The following is a 22,221-nucleotide window of genomic DNA, read 5'->3' as shown; positions in this document are numbered from 1 at the left end:
CATTATCACTAGGTTCATGTTCATCACCAGATTGTGTCTCAACATCAGAAGTAGAAATATCACTTGGACCGGGTGTGTCTATAACAAGTTCACTAGAAGCATGCAAAGTCCTATCATCATTCTTTTTCTTTCTATTACTAGGACTAGGTGCATCTGTATTAGTTCTCTGATAATCTTGCTCAATTCTCTTAGGATGGCCTTCAGGGTACAAAGGTTCCTGAGTCATTTTACCACCTCTAGTCATAACTCTAACAACATGATCATTATTCTTAATATTCATTTCATTCAGCAAATCATCTTGTGCCTTAAGTACTTGTTCTACTTGAGTTTTTACCACAGAAGCATGTTTACTAATAAGCTTAAGATCATTAACAGTTCTACACATATAATCACCCAAGCGTTCAAGCATATAAGCATTATGTTTCAATTGTCTACTAACATAAGCATTCAAGTTTTGTTTAACAATAAATTTATCAAATTCATCCAAGCATTGACCAGCAGACTTATTATAAGGAATATCACCTTCATCAAATCTATAGATTTACCTCTACTACCTGTGTCGGAGCATCAAGACCATGTATTTCTTCAATAGGTGGTAAATTCTAAACATCTTCAGCTTAGTACCTTTTTCTTTCATAGATTTCTTTGCCTCTTGCATATCTTCAGGACTAAGAAATAGAATACCTCTTTTCTTTGGAGCTGGCTTAGGAGGTGCTTGATACGTCCATTTTGCATCATGTTTACCTATTGTTATTTATGTTGTTTTGTTGCATAACAATGCTTTTTGGAGTAATTGTAATGCATTTTCTCTCATAACATGCAAGGTATGCACAAAGGGGTAGAATTCTGGCAGCTGGAAATCTGGACCTGAAAAAGCTACGTCAGGCGACCTATTCTGCACAACTTCAAATGAGCTGAAACTTTATGAGGATTTTTTATGAATAAATAAGTTTTTGGAGTTAATAAGCACCAGAGGGGCCCACCAGGTGGTCACAACCCACCTGGACGCACGAGGGAGCCCAGGCACGCCCTGGTGGATTGTGCTAACCCAGGCCCACCTCCGGTGCCCCCCTTCTGGTACATAAGTCATTTTGACCTAGAAAAAAAAATAAGGAGAGGGATTTAGGGATGAAGCGCCGCCATCTCGAGGCAGAACCTGGGCAGGAGCACTTTTGCCCTTCGATGGAGCGATTCTGCCGGGGGAACTTCCCTCCCGGAGGGGGAATCATCGTCATCATCATCACCAACAACTCTCCCATCTTAGGGAGGGCTATCTCCATCAACATCTTCAACAACACCAACTTCTCTCAAACCCTAGTTCATCTCTTGTGTTCAATCTTTGTACCGGAACTATAGATTGGTGCTTGTGGGTGACTAGTAGTGTTGATTACATCTTGTAGTTGATTACTATATGGTTTATTTGGTGGAAGATTATATGTTCAGATCCATTATGCTATTTAATACCCCTTTGATCTTGAGCATGTTTATCATTTGTGAGTAGTTACTTTTGTTCTTGACGTCACGGGAGAAATCATGTGAACTTGATATGTGCTCGATATTTTGATGATATGTATGTTGTGATTCCCTTAGTGGTGTCATGTGAACGTCGACTGCATGACACTTCACCATATTTGGGCCTAAGGGAATGCATTGTGGAGTAGTTATTAGATGATGGGTTGCGAGAGTGAGAGAAGCTTAAACCCTAGTTTATGCACTATTCCGTAAGGGACCAAATGGATCCAAAAGTTTAATGCTATGGTTAGAATTTATTCTTAATACTTTTCTTGTAGTTGTGGATGCTTGCGAGGGGGTTAATCATAAGTAGGAGGTTTGTTCAAGTAAGAACAACACCTAAGCACCGGTCCACCCACATACCAGATTATCAAAGTAGCGAACACGAATTAAGCCAACATGATGAAAGTGACTAGATGAAATTCCCGTGTACCCTCAAGAACACTTTGCTTATCATAAGAGACCGTTTTGGCCTGTCCTTTGCATCAAAAGGATTGGGCTACCTTGCTGCATATTTGTTACTACTACCGTTACTTGCTCGTTACAAATTATCTTGCTATCAAACTACTCTGTTACTTATAATTTTAGCACTTGCAGACATTACCTTGCTGAAAACCACTTGTCGTTTCCTTCTGCTCCTCATTGGGTTCGACACTCTTATCTAAAAGGCTACAATTGACCCCATATACTTGTGGGTCATCAGTGGTTCGAGAAGAGTCCAATCATTATCATTGCTCAATATATTATTCAATAACAATTCAGCTTGCTCAGCAGTTTGTTTCCTGAAAACACAACAAACACAACTATGTAGGTGGTACCTAGAAGCATCGGTTAGTCCATTATAAAAGATATCAAGTATTTCATTTTTCTTGAGAGGATGATCAGGCAAAGCATTAAGTAATTGGAGAAGCCTCCCCAAGCTTGCGGGAGACTCTCTTCTTCACTTTGCACAAAGTTAAACATTTCCTGTAAGGCAGCTTGTTTCTTATGAGCAGGGAATTTTTTCCAGAGAAGTAATATATCATATTGTGGGGACTACGCACACAACCAGGAGCAAGATAGTTAAACCATAACTTAGCATCACCCTTTAATGAGAAAGGAAATAACTTAAGAGTATAGTAATAGCGAATTTTTCCTCATGAGCAAATAGGGTGGCTATATCATTCAATCTAGTAAGATGTGCCACAACAGTTCCAGATTCATAACCATGGAAAGGATCAGATTCAACCAAAGTAATTAACTCAGGACCGACAGAGAATTCATAATCCTTATCAGTAACAAAGATAGGTGAAGTAGCAAACTTAGGATTATATCGCATTCTAACATTCAAAGATTTTTCTTTCAGCTAAGCTAACAATTTCTTAAGATAATCTCTATCATTGCAAGCAAAAAAGTCTCTAGCAGTTTCTTCATCCATAATATAACCTCAGGTACCTTAGACAATTCATATCTAGGGGAGAGTCATAATCTTCAGTTTCAATAATATCATCGGTTTCAGTAATTTCATTCTCTCTAACCCTAGCAAGTTGTTCATCAAGAAATTCACCTAGTGGCACATTATTATCAAGCAAGGCAGTAGTATCATCATAAGCATCATGCATAGTAGAAGTGGCATCATCAATTACTTGAGACATATCAGGATCAATAGCAGGTGTAGGTGTCGCAAGCTTACTCAAAATGGAAGGTGAATCAAGTGCAGAGCTAGATGGCAGTTCCTTACCTCCCCTCGTAGTAGGTAAGCATTAAGCATAACAAAGCCATAGAAACATCAGTCTCAGAACATAGTGGATACTAGGGATCAAACCCTAACAAAACTAACTCTATTACGTGATAAATCTCATCCAACCCATCACCCCAGCAAGCCTACAATGGAATTACTCATGCACGGCGGTGAGCATCATGAAATAGGTGATGGAGGATGGTTGATGATGATGATGTCGTCGATTTCCCCTCTCCGGAGCCCCGAACGGACTCCACATCTGACCTCCCAATGAAGAATAGGAGGTGGCGGCGGCTCCGTATCATAAAACGCGATGAATCCTTCTCTCAGATTTTTTCTCCCCGAACGTGAATATATAGAGTTGGAGCTAGGGTCGGAGGAGGTACAGGGGACCCATAAGGCAGTGGCGCGCCCTAGGGGGAGCACCCTCCACCCTTGTGGACAGCTGGTAGGTCCCCTCTGGTTGATTCTTTGGCCAATATTTTTTATATATTACAAAAATATTCCCCGTAAATTTTCAGGCCATTCCGAGAACTTTTATTTCTGCAAAAAAATAACACCAAGGCAATTCTGCTGAAAACAGCGTCAGTCCGGGTTAGTTCCATTCAAATCATGAAAATTAGAGTCAAGGGCAAAAGAGTTTGGAAAAGTAGATGCGATGGGGACATATCAATGACATTTGTGACCCATCGTGGCACACGGCATGGCACATGTGCCAGACTGGACACACAGATGTGTGCCAAGAGGGAACATTCCTGTGGCCGAAGAGGACATCAGTTCCTTTGAATTGGGGGGGGGGTATGTGAGAGCCTGGATTAATAGGGATGATGGACAACTCATATCAACAAGGAATTCCTTCTTTTCTAGGAGCCCACTCAGAAAGAACTCCAAAGTTAAGTGTGCTCAGCTTGGAGAAATTTCAGGATGGGTGACTGACTAGGAAGTTAGTCCGAGGTGCGCACGAGTAAGGACAAAGCACGCAGGAAAGACTAGTGCTGACATGTGGAGCCAGTCTAGATTCCGCCAGGAGTAACGACCAGTAACCGGTGGGTGTGTCCGAGGTGTTAGACCATGTTCATGACCCCCACTTCTAGCACTCTTAGTTCTTTTGGAAGAAACGGGCCAGGGGCCTTTAAGGTGCCAATTTGGAATAGAGCATCCCCAATATCTTTTTGAGTGAATGGTTTACTCAACTCAACATTCATCTTCGGGATGGTTTTCTTCTCAAAGGTATCCAAGAGATCATATGGTGCAACCCCTTCATCTTTGTCATAGAGCAGTTTAAAAAAATCCGTCATAATGTTCCAGATATTTCTTTCTTCTCCACTCACCTCTTGTTATCTTTCTTTAGTGGATCAATTTAATTTTTATTCTTTCTCCATGTTTCCCTACACTGAAAATATCTCATATTATTGTCACCCTCTTTCAACCAAGTGGCCCTAGACCTCTATCTCCAAATCATTTCCTCTCGAAGGAGCAACTCATCAAGGTCCTTAGATAATTTACTGATCCTCTTTTGTCTCTCAGTCGAAGGAGGAAGCTTCCATGTTTTACTCAGTCTACCTCTAATTTCTGCAGTTTGTTTGGCAACCGAACCAAAGTCATGAGTCGACCATCCCTTCAAGTCATGTTCCATAGAGTTTAGATCTGAGCCAATATCAACCAAGGACCGAGCTAAACCATCCATTCCCCTCAAATTATGTACTTTAGGTATTAGGGAAGCAACCCTTTCCCACATGGTCTGATACTTAAAGGTGTCATTCTTTCTTTTTCCTTATAGGTCTGCATTTACATCTAAAACGAAAGTGCAGTGATACGTCTCCAACGTATCTATAATTTATGAAGCATTCATGCTATATTATTATCTGTTTTGGATGTTTATGGGCTTTATTATACACTTTTATATTATTTTTGGGACTAACCTATTAACCGGAGGCCCAGCCCATATTGCTGTTTTCTTGCCTATTTCAGTGTTTCGAAGAAAAGGAATATCAAACGGAGTCCAAACGGAATAAAACCTTCGGGAGCGTTATTTTTGGAATGGAAGAAATCTAGGGGACTTGGAGTGCAAGTCAGGGAAGCTTCGAGGAGGCCACGAGGAAAGGGGGCGCGCCCACCCCCTGGGCGCGCCCTCCACCCTCGTGGGCCCCTCGTGGCTCCCCTGACCGACTTCTTTCACCTATATATTCCCATATACCCTAAAAACATCGAAGACAAGAATAGATCGGGAGTTCCACCGCCGCAAGCCTCTGTAGCCACCAAAGACCTCTCGGGATCCCGTTCTGGCACCCTACCGGAGGGGGAATCCCTCACCGGTGGCCATCTTCATCATCCCGGCGCTCTCCATGACGAGGAGGGAGTAGTTCACCTCGGGACTGAGGGTATGTACCAGTAGCTATGTGTTTGATCTCTCTCTCTCTCTCGTGTTCTCTCTATGGCACGATCTTGATGTATCACGAGCTTTGCTATTATAGTTGGATCTTATGATGTTTCTCCCCCTCTACTCTCCTGTAATGGATTGAGTTTTCCCTTTGAAGTTATCTTATCGGATTGAGTCTTTAAGGATTTGAGAACACTTGATGTATGTCTTGCCGTGCTTATCTGTGGTGACAATGGGATATTCACGTGATCTACTTGATGTATGTTTTGGTGATCAACTTGCGGGTTTCGCCCATGAACCTATGCATAGGGGTTGGCACACGTTTTTGTCTTGACTCTCTGGTAGAAACTTTGGGGCACTCTTTGAAGTACTTTGTGTTGGTTGAATAGATGAATCTGAGATTGTGTGATGCATATCGTATAATCATGCCCACGGATACATGAGGTGACATTGGAGTATCTAGGTGACATTAGGGTTTTGGTTGATTTGTGTCTTAAGGTTTTATTCTAGTATGAACTCTATGATAGAGCGAACGGAAATAATAGTTGCATGTTATTTTACTACAGACTCTTGAATAGATAGAACAGAAAGGATAACTTTGAGGTGGTTTCGTACCCTACCATAATCTCTTCGTTTGTTCTCCACTATTAGTGGCTTCGGAGTGACTCTTTGTTGCATGTTGAGGGATAGTTATATGATCCAATTATGTTATTATTGTTGAGAGAACTTGCACTAGTGAAAGTATGAACCCTAGGCCTTGTTTCCTACCATTGCAATACCGTTTACGCTCACTTTTATCATTAGTTACCTTGCTGTTTTTATATTTTCAGATTACAAAAACCTATATCTACCATCCATATTGCACTTGTATCACCATCTCTTCGCCGAACTAGTGCACCTATACAATTTACCATTGTATTGGGTGTGTTGGGGACACAAGAGACTCTTTGTTATTTGGTTGCAGGGTTGGTTGAGAGAGACCATCTTCATCCTACGCCTCCCACGGATTGATAAATCTTAGGTCATCCACTTGAGGGAAATTTGCTACTGTCCTACAAACCTCTGCACTTGGAGGCCAAACAACATCTACAAGAAGAAGGTTGTGTATTAGACATCAAGCTCTTTTTTGGCGCCGTTGCCGGGGAGGTGAGTGCTTGAAGGTATATCTTTAGATCTTGCAATCAAATCTTTTTGTTTCTTGTTTTATCACTAGTTTAGTTTATAAAAGAAAACTACAAAAAAATGGAATTGAGTTTGTCTCATACGCTTCATCTTTTTAATATCTTTCATAAGTATGATGAAAAGGAAAATTGTGCTCAAGTGCTAGAAGAAGAAGTCTATAAAATGTTTGATACTAAATCTTTGAATGATGAGCATGATTGCAATGTTGTTAGTATGAACTCCTTGAATATCCATAGTACTAATGATGATTGCACTAGTTATGATGAAAATGTCTCTTATAAGCATGTCAATTTTTGTGGAGAGCATTGAGTTTGCATAGTTACACCAAATAGATAAGATAGATATTGCAAGAGGCATAAGCATGTAGAAAATAAATTGTTGCAAGAAAGGCTAAGGGTGAGTGCTGAAAATTTATATTTCCTTCGCCGTACTTGTGAACTTTGCAATGAAAGTGGTCATTTACATCTCCGATGCAAATTGTTTCATGATCGAATCGTGTCCAAAAATTGTGATGATTTGATCTCCCTTGCACATTATAATGAACTTAGTTTGCTTATGGGTTACGAAGAAATGAAACGTTTAACTAAATTTCTTCCAGAATTTGCCCGTTATAAACTTCTTGAGTTTGATCTAGAGGAAATTTATATGTATTGTGCGGTGAATTGCATTGAAAATCCTTATATTGCCAATTACATAAAGAAAAGAAAGCAAATAAAAGATTATGAGAATACTAATGAAAGGGAAGAGACTTCCCAATCTCCTCCTATTATTTTTTATGATGAATCAGGTAACGAGGAGGAGCTTTCTATTCAACCAATCTCATCAATAAGGAGCTCAAAGAAGAAAGTTGAACCCACACATAATGTGAAGAAGAAAAAGAAAAGAAGGAGCAACAAAGGTAAAAAGGTATCCCTCCCAAATGATGTTGCTCCTACTACTCATTGTGATGATGATAATTGTTATACTATTGGTGCTATCCATACTATTAATGATGAGAGTGATTATGCTTATGATATGAAAAGGCCAAAGCTTGGGGAAACTATGTTTGATGAGAATGACATATTTGAGAATATATTTGCTGAAATTAATGTTTGTCCCAAGCTTGGGGATGCTACTTTAATGAAGATGATATTTTTAGCCTCCCAAGTTTTGATATGCAAAGTTGTTATGATAGCATGCCTCTTACCTATGATAATTATATTGATGAAAGTGGGTTTGGAAGAGTGTCAACTTTAGGAAGTAGTGATCCCACTATTTTGGAAGATGTTGAATCTTATTGTGATGAATATGAAAGTGGATTTGGAAGAGTGTCAACTTTATTTAGTGATGATTCCACTATCTTGGAAGAGGTTTCAATCGATTATGATGAGAACAAAGTTGCTACTTATGATGATTATTGTGATGAAACTTATGCTATAAAAAGTAGTGACGATTATATTTATAAAACTTTTCATGATTATGATTACCCTTTTTCTGAACATTACTCTTTTAATGTGGAAACAATCTATAGTATTCAAGTCTCTTATGATACTCCCACCATTCCGAATGAGAAGAATTTTGCTTATGTGGAGAGTAGTAAATTTTCTATGCTTGTAGATCATGAAAAGAATGCTTTAGGTGCTGGTTACATTGTTGAATTCATTCATGATGCTACTGAAAATTATTATGAGGGAGGAATATATGCTTGTAGGAATTTCAATAATATCAAGTTTCCTCTCTATGTGCTTAAAATCTTGAAGTTATGCTTGTTTTGCCTTCCTATGCTAGTTGATTATCGTGCCCATAAGTTGTTTTCTCACAAAATCCCTATGCTTAGGAAGTGGGTTAGACTTAAATGTGCTAGTAATATGCTTCATGATGCTCCCATTATGTTTCAATCCTTATCTTTTATGTGAGCATCATTGCCATCATCATGCCTAGCTAGAAAGGCATTAAAGAAAAGCGCTTGTTGGGAGACAACCCAATACTTTCCCTTACTGTTTTTTGTGTTCACATGATTATGCTACTGTAGTGATCATGTTTTATAGCTTTTGTTTCAATAAAGTGCCAAGTAAGACCTTTAGGGTAGCTTCCGGTGATAGTTGTGTTGATCCTGCTGAAAATCAGAAACTTTTGCACCCAGTAAATTAGTTTTGTTAATTTACATAAACGTGCTTATGTTCTGATTCTTCTTGCTATGGATTGGTACACAAATTTCTTAGGACTTCCTAATTTGGTAGGATTTTTGGAGTTCCATAATTATACGTTTGATACAGATTACTACAGACGGTTCTGTTTTTGACATATTCTGTTTTCTATGTGTTGTTTGCTTATTTTGATGAATCCGTGAGTAGTATCAGAGGGTATGAACCATAGAGAAGTTGGAATACAGTAGATATTACACCCATATTAATTTAGAATGAGTTCACAACAGTACCTAAGTGGTGATTTATTTTCTTATACTAACGGAGCTTACGAGTTTTGTGTTGAGTTTTGTGTTGTGAAGTTTTCAAGTTTCGGGTAAAGATTTGATGGACTATGGAATAAGGAGTGGCAAGAGCCTAAGCTTGGGGATTCCCATGGCACCCCAAGATATTGAAGAATAGCCAAAAGCCTAAGCTTGGGGATGCCCCGGATGGCATCCCCTCTTTCGTCTTCGTTCATCGGTAACTTTACTTGGAGCTATATTTTTATTGACCACGTGATATGTGTGTTGCTTGGAGCGTCATTTTATTTTGTTAGTATTTGCTTGATGTTATTTATAATAATGTTTTGCATCTATATTTTCAATAAAAATGTCAAGGATAGCCTTTACCATGCTTATTTTGCTAGTATACATGTTGCTGTTTGAAAACAGAAAGTTTACCGCTGTTGCAAAAATTCCCTAGAAAAGTCAGAGAAAGATATAATGTTGAAACTTTTTGCATTTTGAGCTCTGATGAATCTTCTACAACTTAGTATTTTTCTCATAATTTTTGGAGTTAGGTAAGTATGATGAATCTTGCATTCTTTACAGACTATACTGTTTTGGCAGATTGCTGCTATGTTTGCATTGTTTGCATATGTTTGCTTGTTTAATGATTCTATTTGAGGATAGGAGTATTAAATATGCAGAGAAATTTAGTATGCAATGGTTAATAATAATTTTATTGATTTGCTACAGTAGAGAATGATAAGGTTTTGCATTGGCTTATACTAACCTATCTCACGAGTTCTTGTTGAGTTTGGTGTGGATGAAGCTTTTGAGATTTAGGAAACCGAGATATAAAAGGAATTAAGGAGACACAAAAGCTCAAGCTTGGGGATGCCCAAGGCACCCCAAGATAATATTTCAAGAAGTCTCAAGCATCCAAGCTTGGGGATGCCTTGGTAGGCGTCCCACCTTTCTTCTTCAACAATTATCGGTTAGTATCGGTTGAGCCTAAGTTTTTGCTTATTCACATGAGTCATGCTATCCTTGCAATGCCATTTTATTTTGCTTGGCTTGATGTTTGAATAAAATACCAAGATCTGAAATTCTTAAATGAGAGAGAGTCTTCACATAGTTACACAATTATTTAGCTACTCATTGATCTTCACTTATATCCTTTTGGAGTAGTTTGTCATTTACTCGTGTGCTTCACTTATATCCTATGAGTAAATGCTTGAATGAGTTGAATGTCATAAATCTGAAATTATATATGTTTCATATGCTTATCCTGTCGGTGTACTAGAGTAGGGGTACCCTAGTATCCCGAACTTGTGCACGGGCAGTCGCAGCACCCCGCGGCAAGGCTTGCCGGGTGACCGCCAAGATCCTCCGTGGTTCCTTTGGAGCCATTCAAGAACAAAGTATTCAAGCCAAGGAGACAAGGCCCCGGCAAGAGGAGCTTGCCGGGAAGGCCAACCAAGGCATCTCAAGGAACTTGCCGCGACGCGCCACGCGTCCCGGCAAGGCCCGGTGAGCGACAAGCTTCCGGACGCAACAAGACAACGATCGCGGCAAGGCGCTTGCCGCGGCAAGCTACCACTCTGTACCCGCGCTCCAGCACATCCACCAACGTGTCGCCCTGGGGCCTTTTCAGGCGCGCGTGGCAAGAGGCTGTGCAGCCAGCGGTGCGCGGTGGCAAGCGACACTGACAAGACTGCCATCGTGGGGAGCGGTGGAGTCCCTGACGGTCCCTTTTTGCACTATTTGGGTGACGTAGACGGGCATTTAATGCCTTTTTCCCCTACCGTCAGGGTTAGGTATGATACACTATACAGGTAGTTGTACCAACCGCAATTCCTTTTCCATTTTTACCCTTGTCTACGTTGCCACCTGTCGGAGACCCCTTTAGCATATAAAAGGAGGCCCATGCGCAACGTAGGGGGGAAGGGGAAGGCAGAAAAACACTCGGGCTCGGTCTCGTTAGCAGCTAGTGTGTACTGTAGCACTCAGCGCTCCCGAGCAAGAACTCAATACACTCAGACATGCAGCAGTAGGAGTGTTATCTCTCCGGAGAGCTCCGAAGCTGGGTAAACGGCTCGTGTGCTTCGCCTCGATCCGCTCTTCGTGCGATCTCCGCCCCCCGCCGAACCGAAAGGGGCTCGGTCCGCTGGTCCCATAGGTGTTCGTGGATCAGTTTCCCCGACATTCTTTGGCGCGCCAGGTAGGGGGCGTCAAGGTTGTGTGAACCTGATCCGGCGTTCACACGAGCTAGATCTTCATCTTCTTCATCGACATGCCACCGAAGAAGAAGGCTTCAGCGGCAGCTGTTCCGTCCACGTTGGTCCCACCACCACCGAAGCAAACGGGTGGTGGGGTAGACGCCGACGGAAGAACGGACATCGACGAGGAAGCCCATGGTGCTGCCAGGTCCAAGGACAAGGCTGCGCACACCTCGGCATCCGTACATGCACAGCGCCCATCTCAGGAAGTGCAGGACCGACAGCGTCATGGTATTCGCAGTGCCATACGTTTGTTGGACCAAGATCGAGCTGGTGGATCTCGGGGTGTTCAAGACCAGCATGCACGCCAACATGCTGGCATGAGCGAGACACGGTCGCCTGGACGGGATACTGCTCCTTCTAACATAGTTAGAAGTCCGAGCATATCCCGCTCCTCGCACCGTTCGCCACTGCCGCCCACCACTCCAGCAGAAGCTTTGGCGCGAGCTCAACTGCTCCTGGATTACCCTCCAATGGCAGACAAGATCGATGGATGGAGGGCCACCATTCAGAGTCTCATCGGCTTCGCCAACGGTGACACTCCGCGGTAGCCGAGTACATCGCTGCCGCGGCAGGACTACCAGGCACGAGCCGATGGCGACGAAACCGGTGGGGGTGCAACCACCATGCACTCTCCACCCCGAAGGCCAAGATCGCCGACTCGCCGGATCCACCTCGACAGCGACTCCACCGCATCATCAGATCCACGAGCTCATCGCGATCAGCGCCAAGTTCTTCACGAACGCCAGCAAGAAGACGCTCGTACTCGCATCGAGCGCCGAAGAGAAGCGCGGCGTCAATCGGACCAGCGCGCTGGGCCCTCTGTCGACATGCATGCGCCAGGGGAACTAGGCGACTTGCCGTACGCGGTAGGTTGCCCTCCGTTCACTCATGAGCTGCGGCAAGTCCAGTGGCCCAGCACGAAGAATTTCAAGCCAGATGTACCAGAGAAGTACGACCGCAAGTCGCATCCGTCGGAGTTCCTCAGCATCTACACCATCGCGGTGCAAGCTGGCGAGGGGCGGGACGACAAGATCCTGGCCAACTACTTCCCGCTGGTGCTCAAGCCCAATGTCAGATCCTGGCTCATGCACTTGCCGGACAACTCCATATCCTCCTGGGCAGACCTATGCCATCAGTTTGTCGGTGCCTTTACAGGCGGCCACAAGCCTCATGGCCAAGAGAGCGACCTTCATCTGCTCGCCCAGAAGGAGGGAGAGCCCCTGCGCAAGTACATTCAGAGATTCAGCCGCGTACAGCACAACATCCCAGATGTCCACCCTGCCGCGGTAATCAGCGCGTTCCATCAGAACATGCGAAACCACAGGATGCGGGAGGAGATGGCGATGTGCAAGATTAGAGACGTCAGTGAGCTATATGCCCTGGCCGACAAGTGTGCACGTGCTGAGGAAGGGAGGAAACTCCCTGGAGAGAATACAGAAGCAGGAGGATCTGATAGTGAGGAGGCTTCCCCGGCAAAGAAAAACCGGCGGCGGAACAATAGGAAGAAGAAAGGCAAAGATGTGTTAGTCGTTGAGCAGTCCGGCAAAGGAGGTGGCGCCAAGAAAGCCAAAGCTCGTAGCTCCGGCGAAGAGATTGCTGCAGGCACCAACTACCAGGCTGTGGCGGTCGCCGACAAGCAGGACGGCACCAACAAGCAGTACTGCAAGATCCACCGCACCAAGGGCCATGACCTCCAGAGCTGCAAGAAGGTCGAGCAGCTTGTCGAGCAGCAAAAGGCTGAATACGAGCGACGCGACAAGGAGAAGGCCCAGGAAGGTGCTAGAGGAGCCGGCAAGAAACGCCCCAGCCGAGGGGGACGCCACGGCAAGGCCAAGCAGCGGCAAGGAGACAAACCTCCCCGCGGCCGCGACAAAGATGAAGACGACGACGACGATGAAGATATGGATGATGACGAGACCGATGAACAGGAGTTCCAGAAAGCCACAGAGGTCCTGTGCGTTGACGGCGGTGCTTCTCTACATACTTCATACCGCCAGCTCAAGCAGTGGTAGCGGGAAGTCAATGCGGCAGAACCACCCGTCGAGTCACGCAAGCCTCTGAAATGGTCCAGCACGCCTATCATCTTTGATATTGAGGACCACCCTGATCGCATAACTGCGGTCGGGTGCTTGCCAATGTTGGTTTCACCAACTATCCGCAACCTCAAGGTCACTAAGATGCTAGTTGACGGCGGGGCCGGCTTGAACCCGATCTCCTCCACGGTACTCCAGAAACTCCAGATCTCTGATGGCGAGCTCGAAGAGACCGGCACATTCCAAGGAATCAATCCGGGAAGGAGCAAGCCGAAGGGAAAGATCACGTTGCCGGTGACATTTGGCAACGAGTTGAACTTCAGGACTGAGAGGGTCACTTTTGACGTTGCTGACTTCCCATTGTCTTACAATGGGATACTCGGCCGTCCAGCACTCGCCAAATTCATGGCAGCCTCTCACTATGCGTACAACATGCTGAAGATGCCAGGCCCGATAAGTGTCATCTCTGTCCCTGGCGACAAGAAGGATGCTCTTATCTGCGCCGACAAGATCTATCGGGAAGCAGCAGCCGCAACAGATCGCAAGTCACTTGCCGTTGAAGCTCCCGGGGCGAAGAAGAAGACCAAGTCCGGCAAGAGTTCTGATGCCCACTCCGGCAAGCGCACCTCTTCGGAGTGCTGCGCTACCGTCGAGGACGCACCATCGAGCTCCACCAGCAAGTGTAAGAAGACAATGGCAGCTCCACCAGAGACCAAGAAGGTGTCCGCCAAGGAGGATGGCACTGGTGGTACTTTCACCATCAGTGCCACTCTCGACCCTAAATAGGAAAGCGCGCTCATTGCTTTCCTGCGGGCGAACATCGACGTTTTTGCGTGGCAACTGTCTGACATCCCCGGTGTTCCCAGGAAAGTAATCGAGCACCATCTTGCCGTCTGTCCTCATGCACGGCCCGTCAAGCAGAAAGTCAAGAAACAGGCAGTAGAGCGCCAAGAATTCATCGCAGAAGAAATCAAGAAATTGGAAGCAGCAGGCCTTGTCAGAGGAGTGCTCCATCCTACGTGGTTGGCCAACCCTGTAGTCGTGCGCAAGGCAAACGGGAAATGGAGGCTTTGTATCGACTTTACCGATGTCAATAAAGCTTGTCCTAAAGACCCATTTCCCTTGCCGCGCATCGACCAGATTGTTGACTCCACGGCCGGATGTGACTTGCTTTCATTTCTTGATGCATACTCAGGATACCATCAGATCTTCATGGCAGAAGAGGATGAGGAGAAGACCGCATTCATCACCCCATGTGGCACATACTGTTTCGTATGGATGCCTTTCAGTTTAAAGAATGCTGGTTCAATATTTGCAAGGGTAGTCCATGATGCTTTTAAGCCGCAAATACACAGAAATTTGGAAGCCTACATGGATGACATAGTGGTCAAAAGCAAGGACAAGGCGACTCTGATTCAAGATTTAGATGAAACCTTTGCAAATCTGCGCAAGATCAACCTCAAGCTTAACCCCGAGAAGTGTGTGTTTGGAGTCCCCTCCGGCAAGCTTCTCGGGCTCTTCGTGTCTCAGCGGGGAATTGAAGCCAATCCCGACAAGATCAAGGCCATTGAGCAGATTGAAGCACCAAAGCGCGTCAAGGATGTATGAAGACTTGCCGGTTGCGTAGCTGCTCTCAGCAGGTTTATCTCTAGGTCTGCTGAGCGCGCCCTGCCATTTTTCAAAATATTGAAAAAGGCAGGTCCAATGAAATGGACTCCGGAAGCGGAGGCTGCACTGCAGGACTTAAAGAGATACCTGTCCTCCACTCCGACACTTGTCGCACCTAAGCCACAAGAGAAGTTGCTGCTATATATAGCGGCAACCAATCAAGTGGTTAGTGCTGCGTTAGTAGCGGAGAGGGAGGCGGATGATGAGCCAGCAATCACGGCAGGTGCATCTAGCGACAAGCAGGGGACTTCACCGGCAAGCTCTGGTCCCGACAAAGATGGATCTGCGCAGGCGCGTGAGAAGATGTAGAAAAGAATGGTGCAGCGCCCAGTTTACTTTGTCAGCTCCCTTCTGCAGGGGGCTAGGTCAAGGTACTCTGGTGTGCAGAAATTGCTTTTCGGCCTTCTCATGGCCTCGAGAAAGCTGCGCCATTACTTCCAAGCACATGAGATCACAGCCGTCACTCGTTTTCCGCTGAAGAGGATACTGCAAAATCCAGAAGCAACAGGCAGGATTGTCGAGTGGGCACTGGAACTGTCAAGCTTTGGCCTCAAGTTTGAGAGCACTTCAACTATCCAAAGCAGAGCATTGGCGGATTTCATAGCAGAATGGACGCCAACACAAGATGAAGAAATTCCAGAAATGAGCATCCCCATCAAGGAAGCAAGCAAAGAGTGGCTGATGTACTTTGATGGTGCCTTCTCGCTGCAAGGCACCGGTGCGGGCATGCTACTTGTTGCACCCACCGGAGATCACCTCAAGTACGTAGTCCAGATGCACTTTCCCAAGGAGCAAGCAACAAACAATACCGCAGAGTATGAAGATTTGCTTGCCGGTCTCAGGATCGCAGCAGACCTTGGGATCAAGAAGCTCATTGTCAGGGGTGACTCACAGCTTGTCGTCCGCCAAGTGAACAAGAATTATCAGAGTCTGTTGATGGAAGCTTACGTTGATGAAGTGAGAAAGCTAGAAGAGCACTTTGACGGCCTACAGATGGAACATGTTCCAAGAGCTCAGAACAACATTGCCGATGGCCTGTCGAAGTGCGCCGCACTTAAGTTACCTATGGAACCAGGGATCTTTGTGCTCAAACTGACTCAATCGTCTGTAACGCCATCAACTGGACAGAGCAAGAAGAGGAAGTTGATTTCTGGTGACTATTTTCCGGCAGAGCTCCCCGAAGCCACCGCCAAGAAGGTCCTCAAGATCAACACCAAGGGTGCTGAGGAGCAGTCTGCTCCGGCAAGCCCTAGGGTTTGTTCCGTTGAAGCAGACGCTCCCGACATGTTTTGCTCCGGCAAGCTTGCCGGGGAACGTCAAGCTCCGGCTGAGCCGCAGGTTCTCGCTGTAGAAGCGGATGTTCCCGCAGCAGCAGATGTGCCTTTAGTCCTTGTTGTCGAGCCGCAAGCTCCAGCATGGGCACAGCAGATTGTCCGTTTCCTTCAGACAGGAGAACTTCCCGAAGAGCAAGAAGAAGCGGAAAGAGTAGCCCGACAGTCAAGTATGTACCAGTTTGTCGACAACACACTGTACAGAAGAAGACTCAACGGCGTGAAATTGAAGTGTATTCACCGGGAAGAAGGACAAAAGCTGTTGACAGAGATACATGGAGGCATATGTGGTCACCACATTGGCGCAAGAGCACTTGCCGACAAAGTGTTCCGGCAAGGTTTCTTTTGGCCGACAGCCCTCCAGGATGCAACTGCACAAGTAACCAAGTGTGAAGCGTGCCAGTTCCATTCCAAGCAGATACACCAGCCAGCTCAAGCTCTCCAGACAATCCCTTTATCCTGGCCATTTTCGGTCTGGGGGCTCGACATCCTCGGCCCCTTTCCCCGAGCTGTCGGGGGCTTTGAGTACTTGTACGTTGCAATCGACAAGTTCACAAAGTGGCCGGAAGTGGAAGCAGTGAGGAAGGTGACAGCACAGTCAGCAGTCAAGTTCTTCAGGTCGATTGTTTGCTGCTTCGGGATCCCTAACAGGATCATCACCGACAACGGCACGCAATTCACGAGCCGCACCTTCATGCAGTACGTCTAAGATCTTGGCGCCAAGGTCTGCTTCGCTTCTGTTGCTCATCCAAGAAGTAACGGTCAAGCGGAGAGGGCGAATGCTGAAGTGCTGCGCGGGCTCAAGACCAGGACTTTCGACAGGCTATGCAAGTGCGGAAAGAGCTGGATTGAGGAGCTGCCGGTGGTTCTTTGGTCGATCAGGACGACGCCAAATCGAGCCACTGGCCAGACACCTTTCGCTCTAGTCTATGGAGCAGAGGCAGTTCTCCCCACGGAACTCGTATACGGGTCACCTCGAGTGCTTGCTTATGATGAGCTTGAGCAAGAGCAGTTGCAACAAGATGATGCGCTGCTCCTTGAGGAGGACCGTCTTCAGGCCGCTGTACGAGCTGCTCGATACCAGCAAGCTTTGCGCCACTACCATAGCCGCAAAGTTAATGCCAGAAGTCTCGAGGAAGGCGACCTTGTTCTTCGGCGCGTTCAGTCTGCCAAGAATTCCAACAAGTTGACGCCGAAATGGGAAGGCCCTTACCGGGTGAAACGAGTCACTAGGCCTGGTGCTGTCCGCCTTGAGACTGAAGATGGCATTCCGGTGAGCAACTCCTGGAACATTGAGCATCTTCGTAAGTTTTACCCGTAGGGCGCGGTTGCCGGAACCTGTTCCGGCAACCACCTTTTGTACAAGTCTTGCCGATGTTGCATGTAATCCTTTGTACGAAGCCGGGCGCAGACCCCGTGCATAAGTAAAGCTCATGTGCTCCGCACATCTTGTCAATTTCATGCTTTCTACTTTTCTTTGCATGCATTATCTGACACTTTGTGTAGCACCTACCCCCGGTAAGCAATAACGAGCCGTAAGGCTCCATATCTTTATTTTCTCTTCTTTCTCTTTCTCAAAGAAGGGAAGGTTCCCTCGCCCACAAGTTTGCCGGGGGGAAAGGAGAAGATAATGATGTGGACCAAGCGTCATTCGAGGGAGTTTCGCCTTGCCGGGAAGCAAACGACAGAAAAGCTAAGTTGCTAAAGTTTGAGCAATCAGTTTTAAAAATTTTAAGTTATCTTCCTCGAACGACCGTGCTTTGTATGGAAAACCTGTGCGCGGAGGAACCAACTCGTAGCTAGTTGCGCCCTTACTTTGTTTCGAGTCCGCTCAACAACTTAAGTGAGCTGCGACTAGTTGCGACAAGGTTTCTTGTCGGTAGCGGCACCGCCAGCAGGCTGCTGACGTCCCGCACTCAGCGCTCGCGGCTAAGGTGCCTGCGCCGGCAAGTTCCCTAAAAGCGTAGGGCAAAAGCATACAAAGGAAGGAATCAAGTAAAGGAAATAACATAACAATCGCTACCCGAAATAGAGTCATATTACAAGATAACTTGTCGCAGCTCTAACAGATTGTTCTCATAACATGACCAGCAGCGACAAGAAAAAGAGAAAACGGGCGGCCTAATCTACGCGATCGCCCTCAACCCTCTTGATCCCGCTCACCTTGTCCACAATGGGTGCGACAAGGGTCTTGAGCGCTTCCAGATCAGCATCCGGCGGCAAGGTCCTGAGGACGTTGGTGAGGTTGAGGCCTGGGTTGCGGAAGGCCACCTTCACCAGCACCTTTTGAAGAGCTCCCACGCATATCTTGAGCGACTCGTCGGCCAGCTGCTTTGGGATCTTCTCCCGGAGTCGTTGGAGGGCCGTCGCCACGCCTTTGAAGAACAAGCTGAGCTTGGCGCTGGGTTGGAGGTGCTCATCGGAGGAGTACCCGAGATCCTCCATCCCCAGCTGCGCCAGCTCCCTGTCGATGGCTGCGGCAACATCCACGAGACCCTCCGTCCAGTGCTCCACATTCTCCCTAAAAGTGTTCTGGGCGGCGGCAGCACTCGCTAGCAGCGCCTCGTCAGCCTTGATCTTCTCCGTCAAGGCCACCTCCCGCTCCCTGGCGCTGTCCAGCGTCTGAGTCAAAGTAACCAGCTTCAACTCAAGATCTGCGTTGGAGTCCTTGGCGGCGCTAAGCTCTTTGCTCCTCTCAGCGAGACGACCCTGCAGCTCGCCATGAGCGGCGGCGTCCTTCTTGCGCTCACGCTTGAGCGCAGCAAGCTCCTCGCCGCTCGCCTTGAGATCGGCCTCCAGCTGCGCCATCTTCGTCTCCAGCTCCTTCTTGGCGGCCTCGGCAGCTGCGGTAGCATCCTATGCTTCCTTGAGAGCCCCGCCAAATGTTTGCTCGCGCGCGGCAAGCTCCTCCTCGTGGCTATCAAGGTTGACCTTGCGCTGCGCCAACTAGCCTTCCTGCGCAGATAGCTTTTCGGCAACAAGTCGTTGTTGCTCTTCAACTTCAGCCTTCTCGAGGAGGAAGGCTTTCCGCTCCTCGGCGACTTGCTCCCGCTCCTCTGCCAGGGACCGGAGAGCTTCCTGCCTGAGACCCCGGAGCTCCTCCGCGCGCTTCTTGATGTCCACTCCCGCCTTCGCGACAAGCGCTTCTCGGGATACCAGCTTGGCCTGTTGGGCGCGATAGAGCGACAACAGCTTCCGCAGCAGCTGCTCCTCCTCAGGCTCGCCACTGCTGCTGCTCGGCGCGTCAACCAGTGTCAGCCCAGCGGAGGCGAGCAACTCCTCATCAAAGATCTCTCCTTCGACCGGCGCCCTGGAGCTTGACGCCCAGGGGAGCTTGATGAAGATGCCGTCGCCGGCCTTCAAATAGGCGCCGGGCTGGGGCTCTTCGGAGCCTGGAGCTGCAGCAGCGGCAGAGGGATCGGCGGTCGGCGTAGCGCCTGACGCTCCTGCGGCCTCGGGGCCGTCAGTGCAATCGCCAGATCCCTCGCCAGCTTCTACGGCGGCCGGCGGGATCATCAGCGCCGGCTTCTCCTTTGGTGGAAACGGCGTCGTCGGTATTGCTGCGCGCGTTCTCCTTGCCGGCGACCTCGGTTTCCATCGGCTCCGTGGCAGATGGATCTGACGAACGGAAAAAGGAGAAAAGTCAAGAAGATATCCAAAAAGAAAATCAGAAGAAGAAGAACCCCAGGGAAGTTTTTCAAGCAAGAGGATTACCTGTACTAGGATCTGCAGTCATGGTATCAACCACCGGAGGGTCGCTGGTGCTGTCCCTTGCCGGAGAACTGTCCCTTGCCGGAGAACGCTCCCTTGCCGGGGAATCCTCCCTTGGCGGTGTAGTCGAAGCAGATGGCATTTCGGGAGCGGCTTCCGGGCACTCCTGGTGAGGCTGCTCTGCTCCTACACAAACCAACAGTCAGATATCAGCAAAGAAAGAGCACCCATGCGCGCCTGACAGCAGGAAGTAAACCATATACTGACGCTGGGGGCTGCGCTGGGGGCTGCTTTGGGGAATAGTTGCCGGGTCCGGCAAGGTGGTCTCGGACACACCCCCTGCTGTCGCGGCGGGTTCGTCCTTGATGACAATCACCGGGACCTTGGCTCTCTTCGCCGCTCTCTGGGCCAGAGTCCTAAAAAGGAACGGGTTCGGAGTAAAGCAAATCGGACACAAGACAAAACAGCAAGAATTGAAGAACTACAAGTACAACAAAGAATCTTACTCTTCTTCTTCCTCGTCGGAGCTGAGCGCGGAGAGATCAAAGTCCGGCTCGCCTCCAGTGCGACGAGGCGGAGGAGTAGGTTCCCTTGTCCGCTTGGCAGGAGCAGTAGCGGTGGACCGGGAAGACCCCGCTCCAGTTGCCGCAGCGGCGTGAGGCGCTCCCGCGGCAACAGTGCTTGCCGCGGTAGAGCGTGTCGCGCGGCACGGAGGCTGTTGACTCATCTGCCGCCCCGCTATGTCCCCGGCCTTGCGGAGACGCCTTCTGGGTGGAGCTGGGGGCTCCGCTTGCGGCGAGCTGGCTGAAGATGGGGAGGAGGAGGAGCCGATCTTCAACGAGTCGCTCGCGCCCTCGGCGGGCTCACTCGACTCAGCTTCAGGCCCGACAAGCTCTTCCTCGCTGGCAAGCTCCTCTCGCTCGACAAGGCTTGCCACCTCTGCTGCCTCTGCCTCCTCCACGGTGAATCCGAACTCGCCCGCGGCAGCGGCTGCTGCCGCCTCTTCCAGCCTGGTGGCGATGCGCTGCATCTCATCATCGATGGTGTCGCGGGTGAGGCTCTTCTGTTCATCGGGGCGGACCGGCACTTCTACCAAGCCGTCAAAGAACTCTTGCACGACGTTGTCTGCAGGCTCTTGCCAAGTTGGGACAATTCCATGCGAGTCGCACAGTGGCATCATTGCACGGATGCGGTCGAGTGAGGAGTTGTTGCACAGCGGAACGACACCCCTCGGCAACATGAACACTTCGGGATGTTGAGGATCGCGCTTGAACAATTCCAGGAGCATCGCGTCCAGTTCCAGGACAGTGAAGTTGAAATTGAGACCCGGGCGCAGCCTCATGATATCCGCCGCATTCTGAAACTCCCAGGCGGGTCTCCTCCTCTCCTGCAGGGGGGCGATGCGGCAACGAAGAAAATCTGTGCCAACGGCGCCTACAGTGAGCCCGGCAAGCCTGAGGCATAGGATCCGGGTGACGGCAATCTTCAGCCTATCATCTTCCGGGGCCACGTTGCTCCAATCGTTGCCGCGCGCTATTGGGGCTTGGCGCTGGGTGGTAAATGGCTGCGGGTTCTCCTCGACAATCCAGCACCAGTCTGCTCTCCATTCCTCCCACTTGCTGCGGAGCTCTCCCTCCAGATAAGCTTCCTTCTTGCCAGCTCTCGAGATCCAGGCGATTCCGACAGATAAAGGCTCCCCTCTCTCAACTCGGGGCATAAAGAAGTGGCGGAAAAGAGCTACGTTTGGATAGACTCCGACAAAGTTTCGCAGAGATGTGCGAAAACTGCCATGGTCAGAACAGCATTGGGGGTGAAGTCAAGGAGGCGGAACCCGTAGGTGTTCATGATATCGCAGAAAAATTCAGAGAAAGGCGGGCAGAGCCCGCAGTAGAAGAACAACGCGAAGAAAGGGTATCCATTCGGAGCCAGTTCCGAAGCGGCAGCTGGGAGTACCTTCGTATGCGGATGCGCTCGCGTCTCCGTCGACCAGAAGAGGTAGTAGTACTCCCTCAG

The sequence above is a fragment of the Triticum aestivum genome, chromosome 3B, assembly GCF_018294505.1.
Source record: "Triticum aestivum cultivar Chinese Spring chromosome 3B, IWGSC CS RefSeq v2.1, whole genome shotgun sequence".
Taxonomy (NCBI): domain Eukaryota; kingdom Viridiplantae; phylum Streptophyta; class Magnoliopsida; order Poales; family Poaceae; genus Triticum; species Triticum aestivum.
The sequence above is the reverse complement of the archived record's forward strand: the minus strand, read 5'-3'. Positions refer to the sequence as shown.